The sequence below is a fragment of the Triticum dicoccoides genome, chromosome 6A (genome assembly GCF_002162155.2).
Source record: "Triticum dicoccoides isolate Atlit2015 ecotype Zavitan chromosome 6A, WEW_v2.0, whole genome shotgun sequence".
NCBI lineage: Eukaryota > Viridiplantae > Streptophyta > Magnoliopsida > Poales > Poaceae > Triticum > Triticum dicoccoides.
In genome coordinates this window covers 602,016,012-602,038,247 of record NC_041390.1, presented here as the reverse complement: position 1 = coordinate 602,038,247, position 22,236 = coordinate 602,016,012, and positions in this window count along the sequence as shown.

The following is a 22,236-nucleotide window of genomic DNA, read 5'->3' as shown; positions in this document are numbered from 1 at the left end:
CCAATTAGAGAAGCCACATTAATTTAGCGATAATAGAAAATAGCATAACTTGAGTTGATGCTGGATTGTGACTGGAGACTAATGATCTTTAATTGCCCCACCACTGCAAGAATGGTTGATTAATTTGTTTGAGTAAATTTTTTGTTTTCTTGATTCCAGTCTCGTGCACACAGAACACATAAAAAAGAGTGGAGTTGGAAAAAAAATCAAGAAGTTGTGACGCGGAAGAGATTCCATAATTTTGGTGTGAAATTGTGTGATAGCTGACATATTTTTTGGAGGGAGACGAAGAGGATTTATATCCACTGTGTTATGCCATTAGCACATCCGAAATAAAGCACACTTGGGGCACATGGAACAGAAGAAAACACTCTGCCCTGTAATTGACGTACATGTAGACATCATCCTTCCTTCACTACTTCTCCAAGGCGATTAGCAAAAGTAGAAATCTCAGCAGCTGGTCGAGTAGTTGAGAATATATTTTATACAAATAAAAATCAATGATCTGATAACTTTCTACAACTGGAATTTGGAAATTTAATATGCACGTAATTAAATCTTACCACTCTCTGTCAGCACCAGACAATTAAATTTCCCAGAGAAGGCAAACCTGTTACGGAGGAGCACAAACATGAGATAGGCGAGGTCTCTCAATCAACTTCAGCCCCTGCACTAAGATAGCATTAAAAGCTGCAAGAAAGGAACCCTGGATGAGAAATTCAGCCTTATAGAAGGGAATAACCTTACGTAACAAATACAAATAATATGTACTCCAGAAGTATTAAAGTAAGTACAAATTGTGCCGTAACAAACAAAGCATGGAGTCTGAAATTCAGCAATTTGATCGAGCCACGTGATTTAGATGGAGCAGTAAGACAACAACATATTTATGGCCATAACTATAAACATCAAGAGAACAAAACATGCATCTTGCTTGTGTAGAGAGTGTGCAATAATATACTGAATGTTCACAGAACGATTACTTAAATCTCCCTGCTATGGAGAGGTCAGCCTGGATATAAACCACTTCCCTGCAGTATCTTATGTAGATTATCCATCGATGATAGACATCAGACGCCATGCTCTCTAATGTTTCGCATCAACAAACCTGAAAAGTTTAAACAAACTAAAGCATAGTTACACACATCATAATGAACTTCTCTATTTGTGAGGCAACATGTGAGCATGTTTGTTACACTTGGACTGATGATTGTTTGAGCATCACATTGGGGACGGCAACAACTTGAATACCATAGAAGCTAGATGCTAGCAGGAGAGCAAGCGACCTGTAACAGGAGGGAGAAGGAGCTGCAACGCATGAGAGAACATGGAGGCAGTTCCAATGAGACATCTCGAGCGGCGGCGGCGGACGTTGGCTGAGGAGCGTGTTAGGTAGGATGACGACAGGAGGTAGGGCATGGTTATACTCCTGATCTAAACGGTGATTGATGGAGATTCTTTTTTAGGAGACAGTGAGCTGTCGAGAATCGATGACATGAAGACATGAGCCTCTATGGTCATTTATTTCGGAATTGTTTGCCCATGCCTGTTTAATCTGCTCCCACTGGGAGTTGAACCCAGGACCTGGGGTGCTACTGAGGTCAATGCAACCACTAGGCTGCTGGTCCGTTCGCTGTGATAATATTATCATGGTTTTCACGGATTTTAAAAAGTTATAAATTGAAGTTCTCAAAAATTATAGATATCTATTTTTATGTGAGAGAAGTTATATTATAATATTTGACCATGTTAAAAAGAATCTTAAATAAAAAAATTATATGAAATGTTTTATTGTTTTATACAAACTTTGGATTTATGACTTTATAAAAAGAGAGAAATAGTTTAGGGTTTGGCCAAATTAATTTCCCGTTTTGATTTATTGTCAGTTGGAATGATCACATAGATGAGTTATGGTTTAGTTTTGTCACATTTTCATGTAAATTTTAGTTGCATTCAGCCAACGACAAGAACCAAATAAGAAGCAAAAGTGTGGAAGCCTTTTATTTGCTCCATATTCTATATCCATTAGATGACCTGTTTCCCAATTTGAAACTGAAGCCAGGAAGTTAAGCAACACTATGGGCAGCACGTTAACACATGTTTGTTCTATATAAATCATCCTCAAAGGCCATTAGCATGAATAATAATACACACGGACACAATATAAATGATCAGACGTGAATGACCAAATGGAAACTAAAACATAAGCCAAACCAACCTTTGGGAGGTAAGTTTGTAGGTTGGTTGCCCCGTTGTGTTATTACTTGGGTGTTCCGACTTGGGTTGCCCGAGTCGACCCGTCCTTTTGCGCATGCCATGACGTCTTAGTGAGCTTTCTGTTTCTTTTACAGTTTTCTCTCCTTTTTGCACATCTTCTGTGCCATGATCACTTGATCCTCACTGTATTCCCCTTTGCTTTCTCCTAAATCTATGAAGCCGGCAAAACCGGGTCTTTAAAAAAAATGTTCTCCGTTCTTCAGACCCTCCTCCATTCCCACAGGAGTTTCTCTACACGCCTCTGCTTCCCGTGCCCTCTTACTCTATGTCATGCCACTGACCTGACCTCCTTCAGCATGTAAGTTTGAGATTTGGAGCTATTTCCATGATGTGTTGACAAGTTCTTTTTGCTAGCGATGAACTCTACAAGATGCAACAAGTGACCTCAAGAGTGCAATTATAGCGATCCCTCCAAATTCCAAGCTATGATAATTAAGATTTTAAAAAAAGTTACCACCAAACGCCCACTTTGATTAGCTTTGCAACGAAGCAATCCGCGTGGCTTCCAGAGTCCACTAGATTTGAAGGCGTGTCCAACAAGCAATGCTAAAGGGCCAATCGAAACTATGCGTTCACACTAATGTCTTCACTCTTCAGCATTAGTAGTACACAGGAGGCAAGAATAATATTTACCAGCAATATTAAATTGTCTCCGCTTCAGCGTATTTCATGCATTAAAACTTTCAATAATAAGCACCCAAAAAAATACATTAAACTTCATTTTGGCACTTAGAAGAAAAACATCATGTAAAGAACCGTGTTAGAACTTAGAACCCATGGAGTTGATAAGGACCAGACCAACCATCCTCTATACGATAAATGCATCCCTTTCCTCCACGTGTTTCCATCCTTACTGATCTAACATGCATAAGTAGTCCTATTTCTGTTGTATGGAAGCCATTATCATTTCTAGTTGACCTTGGACATTTCACATTTGAAACATTCTCTTGTTATGGAATATATTAGGTAAATAGAGGAACAAAAGAAATTGAAAGGGGTGCATGACTTCAATGCTCATGGATGAGCACTATGAGAATAGGAGGCAAAATGCAGAGAGACAATACCTATGACAAGAGGATAATGTGAATGGTTTACAAAAGGTAAGAGATGTGACATACAATTGATTAGTTATGGATAGAGCTACAGGAAACAAGGAGCCAAGGTGAATATACTAGTATTTATGTACCAACTGGCTCTGTGTTTTCACAATAGAGTATGATGTGAACAAAACAATGTATGTGTTTGTAGGTGGCATTCAGTACTAAAGACACAATCCTTCCATGTTTAACATATATCAATTGGTCAGCCTAGAATGTGGATAAGGTAACTGCGGTAAATCACGTGTGTGTATCGAGGTGTATGATAAGAATGAGAGTGGGTAAATGAAGTTATAGTGCCATACAAAATGATTTCTGGACTTGAGATAAGTGATAAATCAAGGATAGACATCACAACTAGATTTCTGAAACACAAGAGCAAGGATAGTATGATTGGTTTGCCAATTGGTCAATTTTTTGAAGAAAATAGATAGATGCGGGTAAAAGGGTTAACGTGGGTTAGACACTTAAATGTTGAAGAGCAGCTGGTGATAAGGAGTTAAGGTGAATATATGTAGCTATGCATTTCACTATGCGTCATTGGGTGATGTGGTATGTGATTTTTAGCTGGCTATTACTTAATGTCTAACACAAGTACTTTTTCATATTTGGGCACTCCAATGGTGTGCAAAATGAATGGTGAGGGGAGCATCATAATATTTTGGAGTTAGAATCATGTAAAGCCAAATGACTATGATTGTTATCAAGGTAACCAATCAATCAAGGTAAGCATCATAGCTAGTTGTTGTCATGAGGGAACAATGTGAATTACCCTAACTTATCATATGAGTGTTGGATCCTTGTTGTTGTCAATATAAACATAATGTTTGCGGAAAGAGGTCAACGCGGTTAGGTCACTTAATGAAGATTGGTCGCTAGTGCCGATAGAATAGCATATGTAGTGTGCTCCCTAATTGCTGTTGACTAGCCTGGGGCCCGATATGGAGTATGAGTTATTTTCATTTGGCATTTAACACAATTTTAACACATGACCCCTTAATATTTTACGATTGAAATGGTAGTGCAAGGATAATAAGGTAAAATAAGTGAGGGCAACTTGCACATGTTTGTTAGGTATAGCATTACAATACTAAGATTTGGTAATAGAGTTGGAATTCTACATGATGCAGAATGGCTACGCAAGTCATGGTAACTGAAAAATCATGATCAGCAACCGGGACTTGTTGTCTATAAAAGGATAAGGTGAATACAAACTAGTTAATTTTCAAGTGCTTCCTTGTAGTTGCCAAACCATAATGATATGTACTATTAGATATAGATTGACATGCTAGTCAAAGTCAAGGCAGTGGACAATTCAAAGCATAGATAGTACCACTTTTGGCATGATAACAAGGGGGCAAGGTGAATAGGGTTGGTTCTTTAACTGGTTTGTCATCTTTAATTGACCTTCGATACACAACATAGTGTCTTTTCGATATTCAAAACGGTCACATAAAATTACAAATGTGATAAATACAATAGATAATGTTGGGTATTTTCACATAATTGATATTTATATTTATTTTATCACAAGAACGCTTCAGAGAGAGAGAGAGAGAGAGAGAGAGAGAGAGAGATGTATTTATTTTATCATGCTGTAGCGATCCGACCTCAAACGGTCAAATCTCTGTGCATAAGTGTCATCTTTAGATCGGTAATGCTGACACACACAATACTTGAAGGATTTATAACAGAGTGCAATCACACACTTATTACATCGAATGTCTCAAAAGGGAACTTGTTACAATAATATGGCTTAAGGCCATCTAAATAAGATAACGGCGGAAGCATCGAATGTAAAGTCCATCAACTCCAACGGCATAGCTGAGTGCATGACAATGACCTAGCGCACCTTACTCTTCGTCTGAAAAGTGTGCAACATAGTACGTTGCAGCCCGAAAATGGGTCAGCAAATGGAATATGCTGGCAAAATAACACTGTAGAGCAATGAACAAACTAAATGCTAACACTACATGCATATATGGCTGGTGGAGGCTCTATGGTTATCATGTTTTTGCGAAAAGGTAGTTTTTCCCTACTGCAAAGGAATATAATTTATTTTAACTACAAAGTTGGTTGATAATCATTGAGAATGGAAACCCCATCTCAATCCTAATTAAATAGTAATTAACAACCCAACAAAATTAATTAGGAGTGTTGAGATCACATCAATAATTCAAGAACCAGATACTCAAGATGTCCATAACCGGGGACACGACTAACCATGATTAGTTTTACACTCTGCAGAGGTTTGCGCACTTTTCCCCACAAGACTCGATCTCCTCCGTTGGATTTCTCGCACTACATGATATTTGAGAAACGGATGACCGAGACACGGTCTTTCCGAAGACGCCCCCTTAACCGATAGATAGGCCGATACACCTACAATCTCCTACATCTGCTAGCCCATCATGGAAAGGATTCCCACAACGTACTCAACTATGCCAGAGCCCATAATGGCTTGTGGCTGCACACGGAAGTTTCTAGCATGAAAAATCTTATGATCCCTTTGAGCCTGGGTGGCGAACCATAGGATGATCACACGGATTCTCCGGGATCTACTTGGACAACACTGGATTCCCAAGGTGCCCACAAACAATCCACCCAGATGTGTGTTAAGGTAGCCACCTTAAATAAACCCTTAGTTCATAATAATACTCACAACTGTCATGAATCACTCAAACCAATCCACGTCTACGAGCATAGCATAGCAGTATAAGCATAACATAATAACTCCTAGGGTTTAAAATAAAGGACAATAGGTTCTACCTCATCAACTACTTCCCAATACCCACATGTTATCAAATCCTAACCATGTGGTGTTGGAGGATTGGACTAATGCATAAAAACTGGGTAATGAAGGGGTACGATCAAAGTGTTACTTGTCTTGCTGACAATCTGCAAACCCTAGAGACTCGTAGTAGCACGCTTCGCACTCCGGAAATTCTATCGCAAACAAACAATAGCATACATAAGCACTCAAGCATAGATGCAAGGGTAAAACTCATATGAAAAAATCCAAACTGAAAGTTCAACTGAAGTGCTTCGATTTGCAAAAAGAATCAATCAAATCGGAGCTACGAAACTCAAACTACGATCAAAAGAAGTTCGAATTCAAATCTGCTTGAAACCAAATTTTAATTTTTCAAAACCATGTTCAAGTTGATTAACTGGAAGAGGGGTTCAAGACGAAGATTTTGGCGTTGGTTTCACTGGATTTGGACGAACGGTTAAAAAGTAACGAGGGTTTGAAGGGACTAATCTGTGATAAAAATAATCGCGGATAGGTCACTGGCCAAAAACAAAATAAAAAGAAAAGACTAACGAACGTTCGTTAACAGAGACAAACAAACGAACGCGTTCGCGAACAGAAGCATTCGGGTGAACGTTCGCTAAATGTTGGAACCGAAGAATAAAACCGATCTAACCGATCCAAAACGAAAAACAAAACAAAAACTGGCGACGATGGCGGTTTTTACCGGTTCCTCGAGAAAAACCGGCGGCGGCGAGGCGAGATCCGGTGGTGCGGCTTGGCTGCGGGGCGGCGGCGGCGGTGAGGCTTGGTTGCGGGGCTGCGGCGGGGCTGCGGCGTGGGCGGGGTGGGGCGACGGCCTAGCGGCGACGGAGCAGCGGCGAGGCGGCGGGGTGGCATGAGTTGCAGGCGGCAGCGGCGGCTGGCTCGGGGTCCAAGGGGGGCCTCGGGGTCACTATTTAAAGGGGAGGGAGAGGCGGCGATGGCTTGCAGGAGGGGGCGGCGGTGCTCGTGTCCATGCCGGACACTGCGGTGGCGGCGGGCGCGCTCGGGACTCCAGTCCCAAGTCGGAGGAGGAGGGCGGCTCGGCTGCGGGCCGGCCTGCTCGGCTGGGCCTTCGGCCCAGTCGGGCAGGAAGTTTTTTTTAATAAATAAATTCCGCCGCAAACAAAATTCCTAATAAAATATAAAAAAAAATTCTAGAAATGCCAAAAACAATTTTCACCATTTAAATAAAATATTTAGATTCTGGCCCAAAAAAGCAATTTTCAAAAATGCATATTTTTTCTAATTCAAATAAAATCTCAAATAAAAACAAAATAAAATATTTATTTGATTTTAACATTTTTCCTCCAATATTCCCCTCTTATTTTGGAGAAGTCATTTTATCTCCACTCATTTATTTTAATATTGGAAATATTTCGGATAGATAAATTATTAAAACCAAAATGATCCTCTTTTGAAATTTGAGAAATTTCAAATATGAAAATAAATAAAATCCCCAACTCTCTCCATGGGTCTTTGAGTTGCTTAAGATTTCTAGGATCACAAACAAGATACAAATAAAAGATGATATGCATATGATGATCTATATATAACATCCAAATTAAAAATTTGGGATGTTACACATCCACCTCAACTCAACAACGACATGCCGGCAGACTCTGAACAAAAGGATAGATGGGTTATGTTCATGGCTCCAATCTTTCGTACACGTTGGCATCGTTAGCTAAAAGAGGTTCCTAACATCACACTATATTTTAAACAAATGTTCGTTCCATGGCAAATAAAAAGGTGTTCATCACATCTCACTATTCATCTTATACCTCAGCAACATGAGACAAGATGACTTGCAATGTGTATATGGCCCAGTCCGAACTAGCTACATGTGGCAAGTAGCAACTATAACACCATTTTATTGCACCGTCTATTTATCTATATATAATAATCCAACCTATGATTTCCGGGCATTTATGTCCATTCATTAGAAAAAATAGGCATTGTGCACGACAGACCCCCATCAACAACGTAGGACAGAGTACTTATGCTGCATGCACTTTTGGTGCCGATTTGGTTTAGGGTGTACTTATGCTGCATGCATAGGGTGTAGAAATTTTCAACGTCGGTGCGCCTAAGATAAGCTCGACAAGTGTTTTATTCGATTAGGACCCTGGGTCGACTTCTACTAGATGGTCCACATAGAGGATTTCCTTCTTAATAAATGTGCGTTTGTAACATGGTTTACTAATTAAGCTTAATTTGCTGTTGCACAAACATGGTGCAATAAAAATTATAATAACTGAGCATCAGTCTATATATATATATATGATAATATGTGATAATCCTCCCGGCACTTTATTTTAATTGTTTCTTAACTGAGACATTAGGGCATCTGGCAGGCAATGTAGTGACATAAAACCATGCACGTCAAGGAAATGTACAATTATTCTATCTTAGCAATGAATCTTAGAATGATTCGGACATGTAAGAGAGAGATAAAAAATATGTTTGCTTTTGTTGGCCAAGAGATCAAAATTTCAAATAAAGGTATGAGATGTCATATTTGTTGGGGAACGTAGTAATTTTAAAAAAATTCCTACGCACACACAGGATCTTGGTGATGTACAACAACGAGAGGGAAGAGTGTGTCTGCGTACGCACACACAGGATCTTGGTGATGTACAGCAACTAGAGGGGAGAGTGTGTCTACGTACCCTCATAGACCGAATGCGAAAGTGTTAGCACAACACAGTTGATATAGTCATACGTCTTCACGATCCGACCGATCCAAGTACCGAACGCACGGCACCTCCGAGCTCTGCACACATTCAACTCGATGACGTCCCGCGAGCTCCGATCCAGCAAAGCTTCGCAGGAGAGTTTCGTCAGCACAACGGCGTGGTGACGGTGATGATGGTGCTACCGACGCAGGGCTTCGCCTAAACACCGCTATGATATGATCGAGGTGTATTATGGTGGAGGGGGGCACTGCACACGGCTAAGAGATCAATGATCAATTGTTGTTTCTATGGGGTGCCCCCTGACCCCGTATATAAAGGAGCAAGGGGGAGGAGGCAGCCGGCCAGGGAGAGGCGTGCCAAGGGGGAGTCCTACTCCCACTAGGAGTAGGTCTCCTCCTATTCCTAGTAGGAGTAGGAGAGGGGGGAGGAAAGGGAGAGGAGGAGAAGGAAAGAGGGGGCCGCCCCCCTTGCCCTAAACCAAATCGGTTTGGGCCTTGGGGGGCGCACCCCACACTCCCCTTGCTGCCCTCTATTTCCACTAAGGCCCATGTAGGCCCATTAAGCCCCCCCGGGGGGGTGGCCCTAACCCCCGGTACTCCGGTATATGTTCGAAATCTTCCGAAACCTTTCCGGTGTCCAAACATAGTCGTCCAATATATCGATCTTTACGTCTCGACCATTTCGAGACTCCTCGTCATGTCCGTGATCATATACGGGACTCAGAACTACCTTCGGTGCATCAAAACACAAAAACTCATAATACCGATCGTCACCGAACTTTAAGCGTGCGGACCCTACGGGTTCGAGAACTATGAAGACATGACAGAGACACGTCTCCGGTCAATAACCAATAGTGGAACCTGGATGCTCATATTGGCTCCCACATATTCTATGAAGATCTTTATCGGTCAAACCGCATAATAACATACGTTGTTCTCTTTGTCATTGGTATGTTACTTGCCTTGAGATTCGATTGTAGGTATCTCAATACCTAGTTCAATATCGTTACCGGCAAGTCTCTTTACTCGTTCCGTAATACATCATCCCGCAACTAACTCATTAGTTACAATGCTTGCAAGGCTTATTGTGATGTGCATTACCGAGTAGGCCTAGAGATACCTCTCCGACAATTGGAGTGACAAATCATAATCTCGAAATACGCCAACTCAACAAGTACCTTCGGAGACACCTGTAGAGAACATTTATAATCACCCAGTTACGTTGTGACGTTTGGTAGCACACAAAGTGTTCCTCCGGTAAACGGGAGTTGCATAATCTCATAGTCGTAGGAACATGTATAAGTCATGAAGAAAGCAATAGCAACATACTAAACGATCAAGTGCTAAGCTAATAGAATGGATCAAGTCAATCAAATCATTCTCCTAATGATGTGATCCCGTTAATCAAATGACAACTCATGTCTATGGCTAGGAAACATAACCATATTTTGATCAACGAGCTAGTCAAGTAGAGGCATACTAGTGACACTCTGTTTTTCTATGTATTCACACATGTATCATGTTTCCGGTTAATACAATTCTAGCATGAATAATGAACATTTATCATGATATAAGGAAATAAATAATAACTTTATTATTGCCTGTAGGGCATATTTCCTTCAGTCTCTCACTTGCACTAGAGTCAATAATCTAGATTATACAGTAATGATTCTAACACCCATGGTGCCTTGGTGCTGATCATGTTTTGCTCATGGAAGAGGCTTAGTAGCGGGTCTGCAACATTCAGATCCGTATGAATCTTGCAAATCTCTATGTCTCCCACCTGGACTTGATCCCGGATGGAGTTGAAGTGTCTCTTGATGTGCTTGGTTCTCTTGTGAAATCTGGATTCCTTTGACAAGGCAACTGCACCAGTATTGTCACAGAAGATTTTTATTGGACCTGATGCACTAGGTATGACACCTAGATCGGATATGAACTCCTTCATCCAGACTCCTTCATTTGCTGCTTCCGAAGCAACAATGTACTCCGCTTCACATGTAGATCCCGCCACGACGCTCTATTTAGAACTGCTCCAACTAACAGCTCCACCATTTAATATAAACACGTATCCGGTTTGCGATTTAGAATCGTCCGGATCAGTGTCAAAGCTTGCATCAACGTAACCATTTATGATGAGCTCTTTGTCACCTCCATAAATGAGAAACATATCCTTAGTCCTTTTCAGGTACTTTAGGATGTTTTTGATTGCTGTCCAGTGATACACTCCTGGATTACTTTGGTACCTTCCTGCTAAAGTAATAGCAAGGCAAACATCAGGTCTGGTACAGAACATTGCATACATGATAGAGCCTATGGCTGATGCATAGGGAACATCTTTGATTTTCTCTCTATCTTCTGAAGTGGTCGGGCATTGAGTCTTACTCAACTTCACACCTTGTAATACAGGCAAGAACCCTTTCTTTGCCTGATCCATTTTGAACTTCTTCAAAACTTTGTCAAGGTATGTGCTTTGTGAAAGTCCAATTAAGCGTCTTGATCTATCTCTATAGATCTTGATGCCCAATATGTAAGCAGCTTCACCGAGGTCCTTCATTGAAAAACTCTTATTCAAGTATCATTTTATGCTATCCAGAAATTCTATATCATTTCCAATCAACAATATGTCATCCACATATAATATTAGAAATGCTACAGAGCTCCCACTCACTTTCTTGTAAATATAGGCTTCTCCAAAAGTCTGTATAAAACCATATGCTTTGATCACACTATCAAAGCATTTATTCCAACTCCAAGAAGCTTGCACCAGTACAGAAATGGATTGCTGGAGCTTGCACACTTTGTTGGTACCTTTTGGATCGGTAAAACCTTTAGGTTGCATCATATACAACTCTTCTTCCAGAAATCCATTCAGGAATGCAATTTTTACATCCATTTGCCAAATTTCATAATCACAAAATGCGGCAATAGCTAACATAATTTGGACGGACTTAAGCATCGCTACGGGTGAGGTCTCATCGTAGTCAACTCCTTGAACTTGTCAAAAAACTTTCGCAACAAGTCGAGCTTTGTAGACAATAACATTACCATAAGCTTTTGTCTTCTTCTTGAAGATCCATTTATTCTAGATGGGTTGCCGATCATTGGGCAAGTCAACCAAAGTGCACACTTTGTTCTCATACATGGATCCCATCTCAGATTTCATGGCCTCAAGCCATTTTGCGGAATCTGGGCTCATCATCGCTTCCTCATAGTTCGTAGGTTCGTCATGGTCTAGCAACATGACCTCCAGAGCAGGATTACCGTACCACTCTAGTGTGGATCTTACTCTGGTTGACCTACGAGGTTCGGTAGTAACTTGATCTGAAGTTTCATGATCATCAACATTAGCTTCCTCACTAATTGGTGTAGGTGTCACAGGAACCGGTTTCTGTGATGAACTACTTTCCAATAAGGGAGCAGGTATAGTTACCTCATCAAGTTCTACTTTCCTCCCACTTAGTTCTTTCGAGAGAAACTCCTTCTCTAGAGCAGGTATAGTTACCTCATCAGGATCATGCTAATGTACAACAACGCGAGCGGAGAGTATGTCTACGTACCCGCATAGACCGAATGTGGAAGCGTTAGCACAACACGGTTGATGTACTCGTACATCTTCACGATCCGACCGATCCAAGTACCGAACGCACAACACCTCCGAGTTCTACACACGTTCAACTCGATGACGTCCTGCGAGCTCCGATCCAGCAAAGCTTCACATGATAGTTCTGTCAGCACGACGTCTTGGTGATGGTGATGATGATGCTACCGATGTAGGGCTTCGCCTAAGCACCGCTACGATATGACCGAGGTGGATTATGGTGGAGGGGGCACCACACACAGCTAAAAGATCAATGATCAATTGTTGTTTCTATGGGGTGCCCCCCTGCCCCCGTATATAAAGGAGCAAGGGGGGAGGCGGCCGGCCAGGGAGAGGCGCGCCAAGGGGGAGTCCTACTCCCACTAGGAGTAGGTCTCCTCCTATCCCTAGTAGGAGTAGGAGAGGGGGTAGGAAAGGGAGAGGAGGAGAAGAAAAGAGGGGGACGGCCCCCCTTGCCCTAAACCAATTCGGTTTGGGCCTTGGGGGGCGCGCCCCACACTCCCCTTGCTGCCCTCTATTTCCACTAAGGCCCATGTAGGCCCACTAAGCCCCCGGGGGGGTTCCGGTAACCCCCGGTACTCTGGTATATGTCTGAAACCTTCCAGAACCTTTCCGGTGTTCGAACATAGTCGTCCAATATATCGATCTTTACGTCTCGACCATTTAGAGACTCCTCGTCATGCCCGTGATCATATCCGGGACTTCGAACTACCTTCGGTATATCAAAACACTAAAACTCATAATATCGATCGTCACCGAACTTTAAGCGTGCGGACCCTACGGGTTCAAGAACTATGTAGACATGACCGAGACACATCTCCGGTAAATAACCAATAGCGGAACCTGGATGCTCATATTGGCTCCCACATATTCTATGAAGATCTTTATCGGTTAAACCGCATAACAACATACATTGTTTCCTTTGTCATTGGTATGTTAATTGCCCAAGATTCGATCGTCGGTATCTCAATACCTAGTTCAATCTCGTTACCGACAAGTCTCTTTACTCGTTCCGTAATACATCATCCCGCAACTAACTCATTAGTTACAATGCTTGCAAGGCTTATAGTGATGTGCATTACTGAGTGGGCCCAGAGATACCTCTCCGACAATCGGAGTGACAAATCCTAATCTCGAAATACGCCAACTCAATAAGTACCTTCGGAGACACCTATAGAGCACCTTTATAATCACCCAGTTATGTTGTGACGTTTGGTAGCACACAAAGTGTTCCTCCGGTAAACGGGAGATGCATAATCTCATAGTCATAAGAACATGTATAAGTCATGAAGAAAGCAATAGCAACATACTAAACGATCAAGTGCTAAGCTAACGGAATGGGCCAAGTCAATCACATCATTCTCCTAATGATGTGATCCACTGCTATAAAGCAGTGGTGCACCAGATACAGGTGCGCCATTAGTAGTTTTGAAAAAAAAATTAAAAAAAATTTGTTAGTAATGGCGCACCATGGGATAGTGCGCCATTACTAGTTGACATAGTAATTGCGCACCACACCCACCATGCGCCATTAGTAGTTTAAAAAAAATAAAAAAACTAGTAATGGCGCTGTCCACTGGTGCGCCATTACTAACAATTTTTTTTTCAAAACTACTAATGGCGCACCACATATCAGGTGCGCCATTAGTAATCCTGGTGCTAAATGCACCCCGCCCCCCGTGGACCGCCTTTTCAGTTTAAAAAATAAAAGAAAATGATGGAAATGTCAAAAAAATAAAAGAAAATAAGTTTCCCATGTGATATGTGGTCTAATTGTTGGGAAAATTTACAAATATGAATTTCGACTTTATTTGCAAAATCTCTCTGGAATTTTGTAAAATGGGCATAACTTTTGCATACGAATTCGGATTAAAAAGTTTTTTATATGAAAAATCATCTACTCGAAAAGTTACATAGGAATTGAACGGGGAAACCCCGTTCAACATCTTCAAGATCCCCAAAAACCTAACAGAACGAAAGATGCGGGGCTTTTAAGATCTAGAGGGGGAAATGAAAAATAAATTAAACTTACTAGTGGCGCACCATTTACTAGGTGTGCCACTAGTAAAAGAAAAAAAAATGATTTAAAAAAATTGAATTTTTTTCAAAATATGATACATAATATGACCGGGAAGTTTGAAATATTTTTTGAAAATTTCATCACACACATGAATATGAACAAAGTCCTAGAAATCAACAAGGTTTAATAGGATTGATACGATATATATATCAACAAGTGCCTGTGAAGTGAGCTGGTGCTGGGGTTGGATAGAACTGTGAAGTTAAGCGTGCTCCGGCTGGAGTAGTGTGAGGATGGGTGACCTTTCGGTAAGTTTGACCACAGAGTACGATTTGACATGAAATTGAGCATATTGAGCATATATACCAGATACTAATGGCGCACCTGAAGGAAATATGACCTAGAGGCAATAATAAAGTTATTATTTATTTCCTTATTTCATGATAAATGTTTATTATTCATGCTAGAATTGTATTAACCGGAAACATAATACATGTGTGAATACATAGACAAACTGAGTGTCACTAGTATGCCTCTACTTGACTAGCTCGTTAATCAAATATGGTTATGTTTCCTAACCATAGACAAAGAGTTGTTATTTGATTAACGGGATCACATCATTAGGAGAATGATGTGATTGACTTGACCCAGTCCGTTAGCTTAGCACTCAATCATTTAGTATGTTGCTATTGCTTTCTTCATGACTTATACATGTTCCTATGACTATGAGATTATGCAACTCCCGTTTGCCGGAGGAACACTTTGTGTGCTACCAAACGTCACAACGTAACTGGGTGATTATAAAGGAGCTCTACAGGTGTCTCCAAAGGTACATGTTGGGTTGGCATATTTCGAGATTAGGATTTGTCACTCCGATTGTCGGAGAGGTATCCCTGGGCCCTCTCGGTAATGCACATCACATAAGCCCTGCAAGCATTACAACTAATGAGTTAGTTGCAAGATGATGTATTACGAAACGAGTAAAGAGACTTGCTGGTAACGAGATTGAAATAGGTATTGACATACCGACGATCGAATCTCTGGCAAGTAACATACCGATGACAAAGGGAACAACGTATGTTGTTATGTGGTCTGACCGATAAAGATCTTCGTAGAATATGTGGGAGCCAATATGAGCATCCAGGTTCCGCTATTGGTTATTGACCGGAGACGTGTCTCGGTCATGTCTACATTGTTCTTGAACCCGTAGGGTCCACACGCTTAAGGTTTTGATGACAGTTATATTATGAGTTTATGCATTTTGATGTATCGAAGTTTGTTCGGAGTCCCAGATGTGATCACGGACATGACGAGGAGTCTCGAAATGGTCGAGACATAAATATTGATATATTGGAAGCCTATATTTGGATATCGGAAGTGTTCCGGGTGAAATCGGGATTTTACCGGAGTACCGGGAGGTTACCGGAACCCCCGGGAGGTATATGGGCCTTAGTGGGCTTTAGTGGAAGAGAGGAGAGGTGGCCAGGGCTGGGCCGCGCACCCCTCCCCCCTTAGTCCGAATAGGACAAGGAGAGGGGGGCGGCGCCCCCCCCCCCTTCCTTCTCTCTGTCCTCTTTCCCCCTCCCGAATCCTATTCCAACTAGGAAAGGGGGGAATCCTACTCCCGGTGGGAGTAGGACTCCTCCTGGCGCGCCCTCCTCCTGGCGCGCCCTCCTCCTGGCCGGCCGCACCTCCCCCTGCTCCTTTATATACGGGGGCAGGGGGCACCCCTAGACACACAAGTTGATCCACGTGATCATATTCTTAGCCGTGTGCGGTGCCCCGTTCCACCATAATCCTCGATAATATTGTAGCGGTGCTTAGGCGAAGCCCTGCGACAGTAGTACATCAAGATCGTCACCAGCCATCGTGCTGACGGAACTCTTCCCCGACACTTTGCTGGATCAGAGTCCGAGGATCGTCATCGAGCTGAACGTGTGCTAGAACTCGGAGGTGTCGTAGTTTCGGTGCTTGATCGGTCGGGCCGTGAAGACGTACGACTACATCAATCGTGTTGTGCTAATGCTTCCGCTGTCGGTCTATGAGGGTACATAGGCAACACTCTCCCCTCTTGTTGCTATGCATCACCATAATCTTGCGTGTGCGTAGGAAATTTTTGAAATTACTACGTTCCCCAACAGTGGCATCCGAGCCTTGGTTTTATGTGTTGATGTTATATGCACGAGTAGAACACAAGTGAGTTGTGGGCGATATAAGTCATACTGCTTACCAGCATGTCATACTTTGGTTCGGCGGTATTGTTGGACGAAGCGGCCCGGACCGACATTACGCGTACGCTTACGCGAGACCGGTTCTCCCGACGTGCTTTGCACAAAGGTGGCTAGTGGGTGACAGTTTCTCCAACTTTAGTTGAACCGAGTGTGGCTACGCCCGGTCCTTGCGAAGGTTAAAACAACACCAACTTGACAAACTATCATTGTGGTTTTGATGCGTAGGTAAGATTGGTTCTTGCTTAAGCCCGTAGTAGCCACGTAAAACTTGCAACAACAAAGTAGAGGACGTCTAACTTGTTTTTGCAGGGCATGTTGTGATGTGATATGGTCAAGACATGATGATGAATTTTATTGTATGAGATGATCATGTTTTGTAACCAAGTTATCGGCAACTGGAAGGAGCCATATGGTTGTCGCTTTATTGTATGCAATGCAATTGCGCTGTAATGCTTTACTTTATCACTAAGCGGTAGCGATAGTCGTGGAATCATAAGATTGGCGAGACGACAACGATGCTACGATGGTGATCAAGGTGTCGCGCCAGTGACGATGGTGATCACGACGGTGCTTCGAAGATGGAGATCACAAGCACAAGATGATGATGGCCATATCATATCACTTATATTGATTGCATGTGATGTTTATCTTTTATGCATCTTATCTTGCTTTGATTGACGGTAGCATTTTAAGATGATCTCTCACTAATTATCAAGAAGTGTTCTCCTTGAGTATGCACCGTTGCGAAAGTTCTTCGTGCTGAGACACCACGTGATGATCGGGTGTGATAGGCTCTACGTTCAAATACAACGGGTGCAAAACAGTTGCACACGCGGAATACCCAGGTTATACTTGACGAGCCAAGCATATACATATATGGCCTCGGAACACGGAGACCGAAAGGTCGAGCGTGAAGCATATAGTAGATATGATCAACATAGTGATGTTCACCATTGAAACTACTCCATCTCACATGATGATCGGACATGGTTTAGTTGATTTGGATCACGTGATCACTTAGAGGATTAGAGGGATGTCTATCTAAGTGGGAGTTCTTAAGTAATATGATTAATTGAACTTTAATTTATCATGAACTTAGTCCTGGTAGTATTAGCATATCTGTGTTGTAGATCAATAGCTCGCGTTGGTGCTTTCATATGTTTATTTTGATATGTTCCTAGAGAAAATTGTGTTGAAAGATGTTAGTAGCAATGATGCGGATTGGATCCGTAATCTGAGGTTTATCCTCATTTCTGCACAGAAGAATTATATCCTTGATGCACCGCTAGGTGACAGACCTATTGCAGGAGCAGATGCAGACGTTATGAACGTTTGGCTAGCTCAATATGATTACTACTTGATAGTTTAGTGCATCATGCTTAACGGCTTAGAATCGGGACTTCAAAGACGTTTTGAACGTCATGGACCATATGAGATGTTCCAGGAGTTGAAATTAATATTTCAAGCAAATACCCGAGTTGAGAGATATGAAGTCTCCAACAAGTTCTATAGCTAAAAGATGGAGGAGAATCGCTCAACTAGTGAGCATGTGCTCAGATTGTCTGGGTACTACAATCGCTTGAATCAAGTGGGAGTTAATCTTCTAGATAAGATAGTGATTGACAGAATTCTCTAGTCACCATCACCAAGTTAGTAGAACTTCGTGATGAACTATAGTATGCAAGGGATGACGAAAACGACTCCCAAGCTTTTCATGATGATGAAATTGATGAAGGTAGAAATCAAGAAAGAGAATCAAGTGTTGATGGTTGACAAGATCACTAGTTTCAAGAAAAGGGCGAAGGAAAAAAGGGGAACTTCAAGAAGAACAGCAAGCAAGTTGCTGCTGAAGTGAAGAAGCCAAAGTCTGGTCCTAAGCCTGAGACTAAGTGCTTCTAGTGCAAAGGGACTGGTCACTGGAAGCGGAACTACCCCAAGTGATTGGCGGATAAGAAGGATGGCAAAGTGAACATAAGTATATTTGATATACATGTTATTGATGTGTACTTTACTAGTGTTTATAGCAACCCCTAAGTATTTGATACTAGTTCAGTTGCTAAGATTAGTAACTCGAAACGGGAGTTGCAGAATAAACAGAGACTAGTTAAGGGTGAAGTAATGATGTGTGTTGGAAGTGGTTCCAAAAATTGATATGATCATCATCGCACACTCCCTATACTTTCGGGATTAGTGTTGAACCTAAATAAGTGTTATTTGGTGTTTGCGTTGAGCATGAATATGATTTGATCATGTTTATTGTAATACGGTTATTCATTTAAGTAAGAGAATAAATTGTTGTTCTGTTTACATGAATAAAACCTTATATGGTTACACACCCAATGAAAATAGTTCGTTGGATCTCGATCGTAGTCATACACATAAACATAATATTGAAACCAAAAGATGCAAAGTTAATAATGATAGTGCAACTTATTTGTGGCACTGCCGTTTAGGTCATATTGGTGTAAAGCGCATGAAGAAACTCCATGATGATGGGCTTTTGGAATCACTTGATTATGAATCAGTTGATTCTTGCGAACCATGCCTCATGGGCAAGATGACTAAGACTCCGTTCTCTGGAACAATGGATCGAGCAACAGATTTGTTGGAAATCATACATACTGATGTATGTGGTCCGATGAATATTGAGGCTCGCGGCAAGTATCATTTTTTCCGATCTTCACAAATGATTTGAGCAGATATGAGTATATCTACTTGATGAAACACAAGTCTGAAACATTTAAAAAGTTCAAAGAATTTCAGAGTGAAGTGGAGAATCATCGTAACAAAAATAAAAGTTTCTACAATATGATCGCAGAAGTAAAATATTTGAGTTACGAGTTTGGCCTTCAGTTAAAAACAATGTGAAATAGTTTCACTACTCACGCCACCTGGAACACCACAGTGTAATGGTGTGTCCGAACGTCGTAACCATACTTTATTATATATGGTGCGATCTATGATGTCTCTTACCGATTTACCACTATAGTTTTGGGGTTATGCATTAGAGACAGCTACATTCACATTAAATAGGGCACCATCTAAATCCGTTGAGACGACACCGTATGAACTATGGTTTGGCAAGAAATCTAAGCTGTCGTTTCTTAAAGTTTGAGGTTGCAATGCTTATGTGAAAAAGTTTCAACCTGATAAGCTCAAACCCAAATCGGAGAAGTGCATCTTCATAGGATACCCAAAAGAAAATGTTGGGTACACCTTCTATCACAGATCCGAAGGCAAGATATTCATTGCTGAGAATGGATCCTTTCTAGAGAAGGAGTTTCTCTTGAAAGAAGTGAGTGGGAGGAAAGTAGAACTTGATGAGGTAACTGTACCTGCTCCCTTATTGGAAAGTAGTTCATCATAGAAATATGTTCCTGTGACTACTACACCAATTAGTGAGGAAGCTAATGATGATGATCATGTAACTTCAGATCAAGTTACTATCGAACCTCGTAGGTAAACCAGAGTGAGCTCTGCACCAGAGTGGTACGGTAATCCTATTCTGGAGGTCATGTTACTTGACCATGACGAACCTACGAACTATGAGGAAGCGATGATAAGCCCAGATTCCGCAAAATGGTTTAAGGCCATGAAATCTAAGATAAGATCCATGTATGAGAACAAAGTATGGACTTTGGTTGACTTGCCCGATGTTCGGCAAGCCATTGAGATTAAATGGATCTTCAAGAGGAAGATGGACGCTGATAGTAGTGTTACTATCTACAAAGCTAGAATTGTCGCAAAAGGTTTTTGACAAGTTCAAGGTGTTGACTACGATGAGAGTTTCTCACTCGTATCTATGCTTAAGTCTGTCTGAATCATGTTAGCAATTGCCGCATTTTATGAAATCTGGCAAATGGATAAATAAAATTGCATTCCTTAATGGATTTATTAAAGAAGAGTTGTATATGATGCAACCAGAAATCCTAAAGGTGCTAACAAAATGTGCAAGCTCCAGCGATCCATCTATGGACTGGTGCAAGCATCTCGGAGTTGAAATATGCGCTTTGATGAGATGATCAAAGCATATAGTTTTATACAGACTTGCGGTGAAGCCTGTATTTACAAGAAAATGAGTGGGAGCACTACAGCATTTCTGATAAGTATATGTGAATGACATATTGTTGATCGGAAATAATGTAGAATTATTCTGCAAAGCATAAAGGAGTTTTTTGAAAGAAGTTTTTCAAAGAAAGACCTCGGTGAAGCTGCTTACACATTGAGCATCAAGATCTATAGAGATAGATCAAGACGCTTGATAAGTTTTTTCAATGAGTACATACCTTGACAAGATTTTGAAGTAGTTCAAAATGGAACAGTGAAAGAAAGAGTTCTTGCCTGTGTAACAAGGTGTGAAATTGAGTAAGACTCAAAACCCGACCACGGCAGAAAATAGAATGAGAATGAAAGTCATTCCCTATGCCTTGGCCATAGGTTCTATAAAGTATGCCATGCTGTGTACCAGACCTATTGTATACCCTATACTAATTTTGTCAAGGGAGTACAATAGTGATCTAGAAGTAGATCACTGGACAGCGGTCAAAATTATCCTTAGTGGAATAAGGATATGTTTCTCGATTATGGAGGTGACAAAAGGTTCGTCGTAAAAGGGTTACGTCGATACAAGTTTTGGCACTAATCTGGATGACTCTTAGTCTTCATCTGGATACATATTGAAAGTGGGAGCAATTAGCTAAAGTAGCTCCGTGCAGAGCATTGTAGACATAGAAAATTGCAAAATACTTACGGATCTGAATATAGCAGACCCTTGACTAAATTTCTCTCACAGGCAAAACATTATCACACCTTAGTACTCTTTGGGTGTTAATCACATAGCAATGTGAACTAGATTACTGACTCTAGTAAACCCTTTGGGTGTTGGTCACATATCGATGTGAACTATGGGTGTTAACCACATAAAGATGTGAACTATTGATGTTAGATCAAATGGCGATGTGAACTAGATTATTGACTCTAGTGCAAGTGGAAGACTGAAGGAAATATGCCCTAGAGGCAATAATAAAGTTATTATTTATTTCCTTATTTCATGATAAATGTTTATTATTCATGCTAGAATTGTATTAACCGGAAACATAATACATGTGTGAATACATAGACAAACAAAGTGTCACTAGTATGCCTCTACTTGACTAGCTCGTTAATCAAAGATGGTTATGTTTCCTAACCATAGACAAAGAGTTGTTATTTGATTAACGGGATCACATCATTAGGAGAATGATGTGATTGACTTGACCCATTCCGTTAGCTTAGCACTCGATCGTTTAGTATGTTGCTATTGCTTTCTTCATGACTTATACATATTCCTATGACTATGAGATTATGCAACTCCCGTTTGCCGGAGAAACACTTTGTGTGCTACCAAACGTCACAACGTAACTGGGTGATTATAAAGGAGCTCTACAGGTGTCTCCAAAGGTACATGTTGGGTTGGCGTATTTCGAGATTAGGATTTGTCACTCCGATTGTTGGAGAGGTATCTCTGGGCCCTCTCAGT